This window comes from Hibiscus syriacus, unplaced genomic scaffold, assembly GCF_006381635.1.
Source record: "Hibiscus syriacus cultivar Baekdansim isolate YM2019G1 unplaced genomic scaffold, ASM638163v2 tig00110065_pilon, whole genome shotgun sequence".
In the NCBI taxonomy this organism is placed as follows: domain Eukaryota; kingdom Viridiplantae; phylum Streptophyta; class Magnoliopsida; order Malvales; family Malvaceae; genus Hibiscus; species Hibiscus syriacus.
In genome coordinates, this window is record NW_024062585.1 from 1,357,861 (window position 1) to 1,371,548 (window position 13,688).

The 13,688-nt window shown below is 33.7% G+C and overlaps 2 pseudogenes; one reads left to right on the forward strand and one right to left on the reverse strand.

The window, feature by feature from the left end:
- On the forward strand, nucleotides 1-4,582 carry LOC120214543 (annotated as a pseudogene).
- Nucleotides 4,583-6,571: 1,989 nt separating this feature from the next.
- Nucleotides 6,572-10,123, reverse strand: LOC120214510 (annotated as a pseudogene).
- Nucleotides 10,124-13,688: the final 3,565 nt, after the last annotated feature.

Sequence of the window (13,688 nt, forward strand, 5' to 3'; positions counted from 1 at the left end):
AAAAAAAACTCGAAATGAAAAAATAGGATCCTCTGCAACCTCCATCTCTTAAACAAAAGTTCGAAGTAATATTTCCTTATAGAGTAAAGAACAATTAACCTTTTCTTCGTCTTCGACTTGATGAATTAAGGTTGTTATTTCTGGGTTCCGATCCGTTGGGTTCATTGATTATCCCACAATCAACAAGCCTACCGCCTGCGAGCTATGTTCAGGTTCTGGTACTTTTTCTGTTGTTACCTCTCTAACCTCTTTTGATTCATTTGGATAATCGGATTCTATTTAATCGCTTTTTTATTTTTTTAAAGTTTTGAATTTCGATTCAGCCTAGTTTTGAGGGACCCCCCCAATGGCCTGCGAATATTAATAATTTCACTTGAATTTGTGAAATTGTCCAAACTTTGTTCAGAGTTTCTTTGCGTTAGTATAATTGTGGGTTTGCTTGATTTTGGATTCTTTTAAACTTTTTTTTTTGGTCTATTAGTGTCTTTTTCTTGGATATTGATGTATTTTTTTTAGAATCACCATTTACTTCCTTTTGGGCGTATTAAGAGGCTGTATGATCATCAAAGAGACTAAAATTTATGCTGAAGAGAAATAAGCCTATTGTATTTTTATAGTATTAGAGACATGTTTTAGTTGGATGAGAAATTGCAGCTAAACCAAAGGTGCCCGTTCTTCCATTTTGTTGTTACTTAAAATAGAATAAATAAGAGGCACTCCGATCACATAGCAGAAATTGAACTTGCATTAGCAGTTTTGAGTAATCATTATGTGGGATTTTAGTCTCTAATATCTATTTTTATGAAGTTGGATTTGAGGATAGGCTCTCTTAATTGCTTATCATTTTAGGGCAATTCTAAAGTGTAGACATGCTTCATTTGTTTTTGGTGCTATTACCTTGTCGGCAATTTGTGCACCTTATGTTTGATTTCAATGGGCTTAACTCTTTGAAATGGTTGAGAAGTTATAGCAATTTTAAATGTTATGAAGGTGCACTTAGGTTGCGTTGTGATCATGTGAGTGATATTGATCAAAATTTAAAACTTGATTGTGATCTTTCTAACTTCAGTTGGAGTTTTTTTTTTCCCATTGGCATACTTTGTGGCATGTATATTTGGTTTCACTAAAATTTTGATCATGTTGCAGGGGTTCACAGTAGCAGCAAGCTCAGCCACTCGCACAAGAGGGTTCTTCACATTCTTGTTATCCTCCTCCTGGTGTTAGCCCCCCAAATACTTCCCGGCCTTCAACACCGAGTACCCGTGCTTATAGTAGCTTCAACATACAGAGACCTGCAGAAAGGCCACATTCTCCCTTACAAGTTTCACCTTCTGAAGCTGCAGGAATCATTGCTCATTTGAGGGACAAAAGGTGAGATGTCTGGTTCTTGCATTCCACCTTGCTATTGGCAAGGAAATCTTCATTTCCTTTTGTGAAAGAAATTAAGATTAAAATTCCTTCTTAATAATTTTGTGCTTTACTAATGATCTACTATGCTCTGTTATTCATTTTGTCATTTTCATGTTTCCATTATTTTCATTTGTGACTTCTTAAATGTTTTGAAGTTACTCAAGGAAAACTGCTTGTTTATCTTAAGAATGCATTTTGTAACTTGATACATGCATCACAAGGCTCAAAGGAAGATAGACTAGCACTTCCAATTGATCTACACGAACAAGCCTTGGAAAAGAACAATAACAGAACAACAGACTTGCAACTACTTTTCGAATGAGATCCTGATCTTATTCGGTCATACTCATTGCGATTAGGAGGGCTGGTTAGAGCCGATTATCGAGTTTGCCTAGTCAATTGCGGCTAGGAGGGTTCGTAGGGCAACTATCTATCAATAATCATTATCATCATCATTCGCTGCAACATCCCTATCAATTGGTATCAGATTTGGGACGATTCTTGGAGAGAATCAATTGGTTTTGCTTCATCTTGCACGTATACACCGCCAAAGATGATAAAAAATGAAGAAGTTATCGAGCCATTACGTAGCCTCACGGCTGCTATTGACCGACAAACGACAATACTTACTGCTCTACAATAGCAAACAACATTAATACAAAGACAAATGTCCGATCTTACCATTAAAAGACAACAACAAGCAAATCTGAATGATGATAATCAAACCAAGAGAAGCCGTAGGAGATTATCAACATAATCCAATACAAACTGGAAGTGTACTTGACCGACAAACGACAATACTTACTGCTCTACAATAGCAAACAACATTAATACAAAGACAAATGTCCGATCTTACCATTAAAAGACAACAACAAGCAAATCTGAATGATGATAATCAACCAAGAGAAGCCGTAGGAGATTATCAACATAATCCAATACAAACTGGAAGTGTACAACTTCGACTTCAAATGGTTGAACTTTTTACTAAACCGAAATTCACAATTCCACAGTTCAAAGGCGAGTATGATTCGGACGGCTACATAGATTGGGAGAGCAAAGTTGACCTTTTGTCTTCTTACCACGATTGTCTCGTGGAAAAACAAGTATCGCTCATCACCTTGGAGTTCTAAGATTCGAGGACAAATCTTTTTGAAGAGAGAGAGAATGATACATGCATCACAAGTCTCACGTCAAAGGAAGATGGAATAAAATCTTCCAACTGATCCACGCGACCAAGCCTTAGAAAAGAAGACCAAAATAGCAGCAGACTTGCGACGACTTTTTTAATGGGATCCTGGTTTTATTTGTCGACATGTCTATTGGAGTTACGATCGGCTGTCTCTTACCTTTTCAACGGTTCTTGAATCGTATCAATCTGATATCAGGAACTCAAGATACGTCCATTTTATTGAAGACATCACATGCAGAAATTCCTATATGGGATTAATACGGGATTTTATAAATATTACGAATTTTCAATATTTTTATTGATTATTTATGATATAATTTAATATAAGATGATGCATTATATTTTAAGTTTATATTTATTATTTTTTTTAAGAATTAAGGTAGAATTAAAACAATTATCTTTAGTTTATTGTTATTAGTAATTAGGATAGTATTATTGTTATTTTTATTATTATTTTCAAACATTATGCATATTATAACAAGGACTCATTCACCCTGTGTAAAGGAGGTTCCTCCCACCATTGTAAACACATCTTTTCTTCAATACAATACATTAAGAGTTTATCTTTGCAAATGTTGATTACTTGTGTCTTCGAAGCTTCTTTTCATTAAGTTCTTTGCGAGATAGATCTTCACACTCCGGTTTGACTTCTCATTGCGATTAGGAGGGCTGGTTAGAGCCGATTATCGAGTTTGCCTAGTCAATTGCAGCTAGGAGGGTTTGTAGGACAACTATATATCAATCATCATTATCATCATCCACTACTGCATCCTTTATCACAACTCCTGATGACTTTCTTGTTTTCTTAGTGTTGATGAATTACGGAAGCTTTTGTTTGACAAGGATGTATAAAATCAGTTCCTGCTATCGGTTGACCAGGTTAAAATTCAAAACAATATGAGTAGTAAAATTTGCCCTACTTTATTTCAATTAATGTTTTCAAATAATCTATGCAATTTTTGGGCACCTTTTCTTATTTTATTTGTGGATTTCTCCTCTGGTCTCGAATGATCTACATATGCTGTCATGAGTAGAGTCGGAGACTAAAGACCTCCTAAAGGACTTTGAAATCTCAACTCTAAACTCCAATTCAATGATGCCCTCATGGTTTTGTTGATCTTTGGAGATGGTATTAGTTCCACAATTAACTAGGATGACCCCATGGTGGATAGCCTGTCAATTTCTGTTAGTGAACCCTTGTTTCTTCCATTTGGGCAAGCTTCTTTTTAAGTATAAGCACAACTCATTGTTAATCAGACACCTTTCTCAGTTAAATTTTCATTTTAGTTGTGCATACTGTTCTAGTACCTTGTTGGTATCATGATGTGGTTGCTCTTTTAGTTATTTTTGAGACTTTGCAGCTTGCTAGTGAGTTCTATCAATCTATGGTAATCATTGTAGTGCCATAAACTTCTGCTTCAGCGGACTAATGCTAATTTTTGTTATCTTAATACACAGGGAACAACTTGGATAAAGAACCAGAAATAGTGGAGCTAAGAAATCAGGTGAGATGCCCAGAACATCTTATTCATTTATGCCATTGATAATGTTATTAGTATATCAATTGTAAAACTCTTTGTTCCCTTTATGAAAACAGTGTAGAATTATCCGTACAACTGAACTCGCAGCAGCCTTGGAGAAACTAAATGATCTCGAGAGGCAGAAAGAAGAAATCCTGAAGTTCTACTCCCCTGCATCATTTATCAACAGGCTTCAAGGTAAACAATATGGATAATATATTCCTAAGGCTTAGACTCAGAATCGTTGATAATAGATTAGAATTATGGTGGTTCCCTCTCTGTAGATGCGGCGAACGAGACGGACAAGGAATCAGATGTGGTGCACAGGCAGCTCCTTCAAAAGGAGATAGATATCGGGACTTTCACACAGAAGTATAAGAAGCTCCGAACTAGTTACCAGCGCCGTGCTCTAACCCACCTAGTGGCTAAATAGTCTCCTATAGCTTGATGAAGAGCCGGAGATGGTCGTTGATCCTGTACCCTAATGTTTGAGTTCCTGGTGGCTTGAGATTATTGTTTGTGTTAATTAAAATTTATTAATATATTTGGTAAATTTTTAGAGTCCAATGATAAAGAATCTAGACAATTTGAGATGCATAGTTTTTTTTCCCTAAAAAAATTGTCATAATTGAGGATTCTAAAATTTATATTTTATATCTTAGGTAGAAAGTGTGGGAATGCAATGTGATTTATAATTTGCACGAAAACGAAAACACATCGTTGGTGATCGCATGCGAGCTGCATAATCGCATAGATGAGAAACATGATTCAAGTCCTCAGACACCATGCAACATCTAGGACATATAGGGATAGATCGAAGGGGTGAATGGGGTAGTTATCTCCTTGAAAATTTTAAACTAGTATATGTTTTAGATTTATATTTTCAGTCGATAATTTATTTGCACTCCTAGAATTTATAAGTTCACCTCCTAACGTAAGACTTTGCATCCGTTCATATAGCTAGCTAGTCTTGGGAAATACTCCTAATGCTCAGATTATGGACCAAGAAGCCAATGGTTGTTCCATACCAATGAGTCCAATTTTGCAATTAAACACCAACCTTATTTTGAAAGAAGTGCTATGTTGAAGACATCGGAAACCAATACCTCCATTTTCTTTCAATTTGCAAAGATTTTCCCAAAAGAACCAATGAATATGCCTCTTTTGGCTGGTGATTCACGTGCTTGGCCATGAGAGCCTCTAATTCCTTACAAAGAGAGAAAGGCAAAAGGAAACAAGACATGTCATAAGAAGAATGTTCTTGTAATACTGAATTTATGAATACCTCTTGTCCTACTAGGGACATGTTTCACACAGACTCCAATCAATTCTCTTCTTAAATTTATCACTAATGACCAGAATTGCTTGCTTTCTTATTCATCTCTACCATAGACAACCCCAGATAATTTTTCAAATTGTTTTCATTAGATGTACCAAAAATTCTTCAGACATCAGATCTGTTGCTTTTTTTTTTATCACATTCGAGCTAAAAAATATCTATTTCTCGTAAATATTAGTTGGTCTGAACAATTTGCATAAGATTGGAGAATGCACTTGCATGTACCCTTACTTGTCATCTATAAAGAAAAGGTGGGCAAACAAAGAAGCTCTTTTGCAGAGTCCGACTCCACTTACTTTGTTTGGCCAAGCAAGAATTACGTAGTAGCGTAGAAATTCCTTCGCTAAAAAAATAAAATAAAATAAAAGGTATGGTGTCAATGGATACTCTTGTCTAAGGCCTAAATTTGATGACCGAAACTGAGTACCCACCACTCCATTTAGGACTATCACAGAGCAGATAAAATGCATAATACACCCCACCGTCCACAGGTTTGAAAACCCATTTTCAGTAACATTACATTTGTCCAAATAAAGCTCCCCGTGACTCTGATCATAGTCATCGCTCATATCAAGCTCAAATGTAGTGTATTTTCCAACCTAACCTCCTATTTTTTTATTAGTGAAGAACCTCATAAGCAGCCAAGATATTATCAGAAATAAGTCTTTGGGGTGAAAGAATTTTGAGATTCATAATGCACAAAAAGAGGCCATCTTGAAATTTGTTAAAATACACCTCTACCACGTTTCGTAATATCCTTTCCATTGGCTGCCTAAAATTAAAGCCATGTCTCTTTACAGTCTTGCAATGCAATAACAAGGACAACTTTAAACTATGTTATAAACTCGATACAGCGTAGCACATCCCCAGATACGAGAGCAAAATTTTATTTAAAATGACGGATTTTTAAAAATTTTAAGAAAACGGATTATCTATAGAAAATACAAAGAATACAAAGAACGCATCTAAAATATATGATAATTTAAAATTTTCAGAAAGACGATTGCCTCCACTTGCTCCCTCTCGATCCATCCCTACACATATCATATAGACATGTCGATAAAATGGGACGAAACATAGCATACACCATATAGGCTTTAGCTTTTCAATGTGTGGGAAACCTGTTTCATTAAAAACTCATCAACTTGATCCCAGAAAATCCAATGGCAAATCACGAATCTAAGTTGCAAACACACCGCATACGAACATCAGATCCTTGAACTCGGTTCCCAAGATACTCATATAGCAACCCCATAGAACAGGGAGCAAGTAATAAACCGACCACAAATAATAGACTACAGCATACTAAAAGCACAGGCAGTTTGTACCTCTTCTCTAGAGTTTCACAATAAACCAGCCGATCTAAGAGCAGCTTTAAAGTCTTCTTCGTTCCTCCAATCAGGAACCTACACAAGCAAGGACGCGAAAAAGCAATCAGATGAAAATCAAAAGACCAAAAAACAATTGACTAGATGTGCACCAGCACCAAACACAGGGAAGGCTCACCTCTGCTATTTGGGTGCCAAAATGATTTTCGATTTTGGACATTATCATTTGGTCCGCATCACCACAGAGTAAGTTGAACACAGCTCCTGCAAATCAGACAGATCTAACCCTGAATAATGTGTTCTACAACTAATGTTCTCATACACAAAACAATTGTCGTATGTCATCGATACAAAGATTGAGGTATCTAGCTACCAGTCAGGTTTATCAAGCAACAGGAAGCAATGCTTGAAATGACATTTTCATTCAGAAACATACCTTTGCGGCCGAAACGCCCTGCTCTACCAATTCTATGCAAGTAAACCTCACAATCAGGCTCCATAAGTTTGTCATGTTTCACAGGAAGATCATAGTTGATGACCAAATTAACCTGCACAAAATATACAATATCAGGATGATACACGTTCATTGTAAGAACGAAGATAACTCGGGGGAGCAAGGGAAAGAGATACCTGTTGCTGATCAAAACCCCTAGCAAGAAGGTCCGTTGAAATGAGGACTTGAGTCAAACCATCTTTGAACTCTTTGACTATCTTGTCTCGGTCAGCTTGATTGAGAGCACCTTGAATTGTGGTAACATCATAACCAAGGTCGACAAGTGATCTATGCAATGTACTAGCACTGTTCCTTGTGCGTACAAATATTATTGTCTGCCCTAGGCGTTCTCCAAATTCAAAAATCCTCTCTTTGATCACCATAACCTTGGAAAGTTCATCTGGAACATTCACCTTGTACTGCTTCACCGACTCCAACGATAGTTCTTCCTTCTTGACAAAAAGTTGATTATGATCTCTCTTGACAATCTTTGATACAAAATTCTTTACAGTCTCGCTAAATGTGGCAGAGAACAAGAGAACCTTGAAATTGGTTCAAAAAAGGTATTCAATCAGTCAATGGTCCCCAATACTGAGCTTGTAAAGAAAGAAAAGGTATTCATCATTCATTGTCCCCAATACTAAGCATGCAACTAGCTTCTGATAGTAACCCTCCTTTCTTATACCCCATACGGGTATGGGTATTCTTCAAAAACTGGGTACCTACCCAACCAGCATAATTATTCAATTATAACCCATGTCACACTTCATTTTCAACCATATCCAACTATAGGCTTCTTCTATAATAGTACACTGAACTGCTAGTTTTAGTCATTGTTCAATGATATTAGGCACTTCATTCATCTGAATTGATAAAGCAGCTATAAGGGGCATTCTCAAGATAAAGAACTGTTAAGATACTGTATAGAAAATAATGATCAAGTATAAAATCTTTCAAACAGTCACTAGATATAAAAATTAAAAACAATACATAGAAAAAGACTGGCATACGATATCCCACATCCAAATAAAATTTACAACACATCCTTGATATACAAACCTGGCAGTAAGAACTCATCCTCTGAATATCCTTCATTATTCTCAAGGAGTCATCTTTAAACCCATCCTGCACCAAAGACGTACACGAGAAAATCAGTGATCTGCAACAGATTCCTCTACGCATGAAATCTAGTAAAGCTGTTGGATCATGTGATTTCACTACATAATTAGAAGAGGTCTATCCTTCCAAAATCAATTGTTTACAAAAAAAATCATTCCAATCCTCCTCAACGCTCCCTCAGAAACACATCCCGGAACAGTGAATTTAGTGAACACAGTAAACAAAGATCTTTCCAATCGATAGCAAACTGGAAACATCTTTTAGAACTTTAATTGGCTTGTCAATCCTACCATTCAAAATTTAAATTCTTATGACCCTTCAACATTATCACTTGAACCCTATTCTTGTCATTATGCTTTTCATTCTTCATTACAGTGCCAGAAAAACCTATCCAAGCAACTCCCACAATCCTGCTCAAAAGCCCAAGTGTTCAAATAAAATGAATAACTGACAAAGCAATGTAGGAATATTCTAAAACCTTTAACTTAAAATCCAAAGCTCCTCGCCGGATGTTGCATATCAATTGAAGATGCTTCACTAATAAACACATGCAAAGCATTATTCTCTCTACCTATACAGCTGCCAAACCAAACTAAGCTAGTCACAAGTTCAGATGTTTCTAAAAGTTGCAACAAAGAACCCCCCCCGGGCGTACTGAGAACATGGGAACTACAAATTCTAATTTCCATAAAATAAATAAATCAGAAACCAAAGGTTACCTCAGCCAACATGTGATCAGCTTCATCAAACACAAGAATCTTCACATTATTCACACCCAATTTCTTTGCCGACATCCACTTCTTAATAGTGCCAGGAGTACCAATAACTACTTGAGCTGTAACAGGTGGTCTTTTATTAATGGGAATATAATTAGAACTATCCATTGGAATAGCACATTCTGATGTTATCCCAGTATGTTTCCCCATCTTCCTAAGCACTTCCAGATTCTGTACGAAGAAAAAAACAGATTCTTTCATCAAAACTGAACCCCATATTTAAAAAAAAAACTCAAAAATTCAAATTGTCAGAAACTTAACCTGAATAGCCAATTCTCTTGTGGGACAAATACAAATTGCTTGAGGAGCTTTTAGGTTTGGATCAACACGAGATAGCATTCCAAGAGTAAAGCAAGTGGTTTTCCCAGAACCATTATGGGCTTGAGCAATTAAATCCAAGTAAGGAGGCGTCAGAATCATCGGCAAACTAATAGCTTGAATTTTACTAGGCTTTTCAAATTTCATCTCAACATATAACCCTTTCAACAATTCAGGGGACAGATTCAATTCCTCGAATGTCAAAGCTGACGTGTACGGTGTATCGCCTGATGTAACCTAAAAAATCAAGCAAAAATTTACGGAAGTTCAAAACCCTAAATCTCAGTCGAATTAAAAAGACAAAAACAAAGCTAAAGTATTTAGGTTCAGGGATCTATACGGCTTTGATGTTGGAGTCCTCGGGTTCATCGAGGAACTTGTTGATCTTTTTATTCTCGTCGATTGTTAGGTTTTCAACTCCCAACTCCGGCGCACTTTTTTCTTCGAGGAGGGAAGTTCTTCTGGAGCATCGTCTTCCAAATCGGCCCATCGAACAGGCGCCTCGAAGGTCTTTTTGGTTTCTTGAGGATTTGGGATCTCGGCGGCGGTAGTGGTCGGAGTGGCGGAGGTAGCGGCGGTTTCAGCCATGAAATTGTAGAAATTAATGGAACAAACGGGAAATTGTAAATCTGTTTCATTTTATTATAGGGAAAAAACATTATATAGGGATATGACCGACCGTGTAACCGACTTTTAGCTCAAGGTAAAGTTAATTTCTAAATTTTAACTGCGGTTTTTATAGGGTAGTTCTGCGGTGCGGTGCCTAAAAAACGGTTAATATACGGTGTGACCAGTTAAATAATTGATTGGTTAAAATTTATATCGGTTATGTTATATTATTTAATCGGAAATATTATAAAGTACAATAACATACTAGGTAGCGTTTATATAATGTAATAGGTAGCGCTTATATTTACATATTTTATAAGTAAACAGGTATATTTATACCGATAGTATTGCAAATTTACCTATTACATTATATTATATTGAAAGTGTCCATACTTTTTATAAAAAGGATTGATACTTCTTTTAAAGTTATGTAATTTATGTTTCAATTTTTTTAATAGTGTTTCATGTTTCCACCTACAATATTAATTTAATTTCATTTGCACAAAAAATTATTTGATTTTTGATATTTTATAAAATATTATTTAGAATTTTAATTAATAATAATATATATCGTAACGTAAAAAATAAATCATTAAACGCCTATAATTACTAAATTAATATCTTAAACTCACTCAAAAGATAACCTTAAATTAATGTTTTTCACAGTGAAAAAGTATGGACACTTTTATAAAAAGGATAGACATTTTACAATATAACCACTACCTATTACATTATATAACGATACCTATTACATTATATAAGCGCTACCTATTACATCATATTTTTACCTATTATATTGAAATTGTCCATACTTTTATAAAAAGGATCGATACTTCTTTTAAAGTTATGTAATTTATGTTTCAATTTTTTTTAATAGTGTTTTATGTTTTCACCTACAATATTAATTTAATAATTTCATTTGCACAAAAAATTATTTGATTTTTTGATATTTTATAAAATATTATTTAGAATTTTAATTTAATAATAATATATATCGTAACGTAAAAAATAAATCATTAGACGCCTATAATTACTAAATTAATATCTTAAAACTCACTCAAAAGATAACCTTAAATTAAGTTTCCACAGTGAAAAAAGTATGGACTTTTATAAAAAGGATAGACACTTTACAATATAACCACTACCTATTACATTATATAAACGATACCTATTACATTATATAAGCTCTACCTATTACATCATATTTTTACCTATTATATTGAAAGTGTCCATACTTTTTATAAAAAGATCGATACTTCTTTTAAAGTTATGTAATTTATGTTTCAATTTTTTTTAATAGTGTTTCATGTTTCCACCTACAATATAATTTAATAATTCATTTGCACAAAAATTATTTGATTTTTTGATATTTTATAAATATTATTTAGAATTTTTAATTTAACAACATTAACCAAAGATAATAATAAATATTTAATATATGTTTATTTTTTTAATTTAATAATAATATATACAACATCAAACACATTCCAAGCTATAAATTACAAGCTAAGGACACTTGAAGAAGCAAGAGAACACTATCCAAGCAATCAAAACGAGAAAATCCCAATGATAACAACTGAAACATCATATCAATGTTCAAACTCAAGTGTAGATTTTGATTTCCTTTTGCTTGGCATCATATGAGATTTGAATTTTGATTTCCTTTTGCTTGGCACCATATGAGCTTTGGATTTTGATGAGCATCGGAAGTATTTCAGACTTATGATTTGGGTGGTACTCAGAAGCATTTCGGACTTATGATTTTAGTTGCTATTTGTTTACCACCCAGATCATACGCCCGAAACGTTTCTGACGCTTTAAAGTTGACCAAAACATACAATGGTCGGGATTTCCCTCGCGTTTAAACGTTGGAAAAAAAACAATGGAAATTAAGAATAATCAATGATAACATGCATATTGGCTTGGGCTAATATTTATAGTGGAGCCGAAATATATATTGAAATTCAAATTCAAATTGAAATTGAAATTCAAACTCCAATTACATATGAAATGGATTTGAAATGCAGTGTTAAATTGAACATGAAATTGCATAATTGATTCATATGTTCAAGTAACATGCTTTATGAACCATCAAGCTAAAAGACAATATTGATTGAGTTCAAAGCTGAGTTGTGAGTTGATGGAGTTGTCACACTTGTCACATGGTTGGAATAAAGTAATTTGATTTAATAATTTTATTTGCACAAAAAATTATTTGATTGTTTTGATATTTATAAAATAATATTTAGAATTGTAATTTAATAATAATATATATCGTAACGTAAAAAATAAATCATTAGACGCCTATAATTACTAAATTAATATCTTAAAACTCACTCAAAAGATAACCTTAAATTAATATTTTCCACAGTGAAAAAAGTATGGACACTTTTATAAAAAGGATAGACACTTTACAATATAACCACTACCTATTACATTATATAAACGATACCTATTACATTATATAAGCGCTACCTATTACATCATATTTTTACCTATTATTGAAAGTGTCCATACTTTTATAAAAAGGATCGACTTCTTTTAAAGTTATGTAATTTTGTTTCAATTTTTTTAATAGTGTTTCATGTTTTCCACTACAATATTAATTTAATAATTTCATTTGCACAAAAAATTATTTGATTTTTGATATTTTATAAAATATTATTTAGAATTTTTAATTTAACAACATTAACCAAAGATAATAATAAATATGTAATATATATGTTTATGTTTTTAATTAATAATATATACAACATCAAACACATTCCAAGCTATAAATTACAAGCTAAGGACACTTGAAGAAGCAAGAGAGAACAACTATCCAAGCAATCAAAAACGAGAAAATCCCAACATAACAACTGAATATATCATATCAATGTTCAAACTCAAGTTGTAGATTTTGATTTCCTTTTGCTTGGCATCATATGAGATTTGAATTTTGATTTCCTTTTACTTGGCACCATATGAGCTTTGGATTTTGATGAGCATCGGAAGTATTTCGGACTTATGATTTGGGTGGTACTCAGAAGCATTTCGGACTTATGATTTTAGTTGCTATTTGTTTACCACCTAGATCTTACGCCCGAAACGTTTCTGACGCTTTAAAGTTGACCAAAAATACAATGGTCGGGATTTCCCTCGCGTTTAAACGTTGGAAAAAAAAAACAATGGAAATTAGGAATAATCAATGATAACATGCATATTGGCTTGGGCTAATATTATAGTGGAGCCGAAATATATATTGAAATTCAAACTCAAATTGAAATTTAAATTCAAACTCCAATTACATATGAAATGAATTTGAAATGCAGTGTTAAATTGAACATGAAAATTGCATAATTGATTCATACTGTTCAAGTAACATGCTTTATGAACCATCAAGCTAAAAGACAATATTGATTGAGTTCAAGCTGTTGGAGTTGATGGAGTTGTCACACTTGTCACATGGTTGGAATAAAGTAATTTGATTTAATAATTTTATTTGCACAAAAAATATTTGATTGTTTTGGTTTTATAAAATAATATTTAGAATTTGTAATTTAATAATAAATATATCGTAACGTAAAAAATAAATCATTAGACGCCTA